Raw genomic sequence first — 2,500 nt, 5'->3', positions numbered from 1 at the left:
AAAAAGGGCGTGGAAATGGAACGATCCTCACGAATTTCCCAAATTCCAGTGCCAGCAGTTCCCGGAATTCGGTAAATTCGTGAGGCTGTTTCGTTTCCAGGCCCTTTTTCACGATTTTAGCGCAGTTTACAGGATGGAATGCAGAGTAAAGCGCCATTCTCATCCGCTTGGTTATTAACAAATTCGGAAAATCACTTACATTTATGCCACGATCATTCCATCCAGAATTTTTGGCTAAATGGTAACCACATATTGTCGTCCTGCTTATTTTATACAATTATGGCTTGTTTAAGATGGTATTCGATTCTTTGTAGATGGTTGTAGATGGTTTTATATTTTTTATGAGGTGGTTGTAGGTGGTTGTAGGTGGTTTTAGGTCGTTCCATGTTTTATTGACTACCAGATTAGAAAGGAATCCGGAGGTTTTAATGTTCCGAATAAACCTCTTGCATATGTGGTCCCTGCTTGCAGTAAGGGCTGTAACTCCTGCGATTCGCTGGGCCTCGACATAGGGTACACCTGGGAAGATGACTGCTAGCGCCCTTTTCTGGATCGACTCAATCGCGTCCTCTAGGTAAAATGGGATATTTGCCCATGCTGGTACAGCGTATTCAAGGATGCTTCGTATAAGGCTAATATACACTTTAACAATGTCACCCTTTGGGACACAGGCTTTCTTGAGATACGGATGGCGTACAACCGTTTGTTGGCCCTTTTAGAAATGTAACCCACATGCGCATTCCATGTCAGGTCGTGAGATAGAGTTATGCCCAGGATCTCTTGTACGAATGCACTCTCTCAGTGCGCGTCCCCATGATGTCAAGGGGTACTAGTGGGAAGGGGATATACTGAAGGGGGTTAATAACCATTTCCTTACACTTGTTCGGGTTGAGTCTCATACCTCTTTGTGCAGCATACCTGCCAATGTTACCAGCTATGATTGGGAGATAGCTGGGGCTCACACGTGGGAGCAGTTCCAACACAGACGTGTTATCCACGTATTTAGGACGTGTCGGCCATTCTGAAGCCAAATTGTTAACCAGGATTGCGAAGAGGAAAGGAGCTAGTTTAGTCCCCTGCGGTATACTTCCATGGGGCTTAACACTGGGGGACAATGTGCCCGTGATCTTTACTTGCTGGGATCTTTGAGAGAGTAAAGAACCAATACAGTTGGTAAGTAGCTGGTCAGCACCGAGGGTTTCGAGCTCACATAGGATGACGTTGTGATCTACTAAATCGAAACCCTTGGAGAAGTCCGCGAAGAACACCCTTGCGTATATCTCCCCTCTGTCTAGCGCCGAGAAAATGTTATGCAGGAGATACACCAGGGCATGATGCGTGGTTGATTTGCGTTGGGTGGATCAATCAAGTGCCCGACCTCTTTCATTAACGAGTCTAACGTAAACCCCTCCAAAAGCTTGGCCAATTGACGCGTCAGGGCAATCGGGCGCAAGTCCTCCTGGATGGTTTTCGCGGGGGAGACTTTCAAGCATAAGTTGAGATCTTATGGCGACAAAAACGCGGGGGAAAAATTTCTAGGTGGGCTAACGCGTGGCGCATTTATTTCCAATTCATCATGAAACGTCAAAGAGAAAGGACCGGGAGGCTGGAAACGGTCGCTAATCGAGTAGTGGTTAAAAGTTTTGAAAACTCGCGGAAGGTTAGTTTTAGTCAGCGACGTTGCGTAAATTTAATGGCGTTGGGTTTTTTAATGTGTTTACTACATTACGAACTTCTTAGTTCAAAATAAATGCATGTTTTTGAAGTTCTTTTCCTTTACTTTCACGAAAATAGAGCAGAATTATCTTCTGCTCCTATGAAATGCACTTGAATAGTGCGAACCTGAGAGGAAACAGCCAGTGATTATATTTCACAAAAACCATACTCCAGAAGATGAGAAAGACGGCAATGGAGAGATATGATACAAAACATAGCCTGTGTACAGCCGCCCACTCTCCGCAAAAAAAAAATCGGAGAGGAGCGTCTGTGATTCGTGTTCCGGAATAATTTTGCATACATGCCATTGTTAAGTGATCTACGCTGACCCAAATTTGCGTGGCTCATATTTTTTTAGAGCTAAATTCTCAAAATGGTGGTCAATGAGGTAGATTTCAAACGTGCATTGAAGAGCGTCTTCGATAGTTTTAAGATTCCTTGGCTTCATAGCATAGAAGCACTCTTTAAAGGAAAGGATGCCTTTGCAAGTCTTCCAACCGGTACGGCTCTAATCTTCAGAGTAGCACAGATCGTTGCTGATGAGCTGTTATTTTCCTCGATATGTCCACATCTCAAATCTTCGAGAGTAACACGTTTTGTAGATTGTTCTTGAGAATGGCTAGGCTGGTCCGAGCAACGAGTTGGGATAGCAAGAGACGTTTTCGAGTGGACAATCTTTTGAATAGTGCTATATTCGATTCACCACGTGAAGATTCGTCAGGAACGCTTTCGTTTCTTTATCGCTGACAACAATTCCTACAAATGTACGTAGAATCGATTTCCA

Source organism: Montipora capricornis, chromosome 9, assembly GCF_036669925.1.
Source record: "Montipora capricornis isolate CH-2021 chromosome 9, ASM3666992v2, whole genome shotgun sequence".
In the NCBI taxonomy this organism is placed as follows: Eukaryota; Metazoa; Cnidaria; class Anthozoa; order Scleractinia; family Acroporidae; genus Montipora; species Montipora capricornis.
This window is presented reverse-complemented; position numbering follows the sequence as displayed.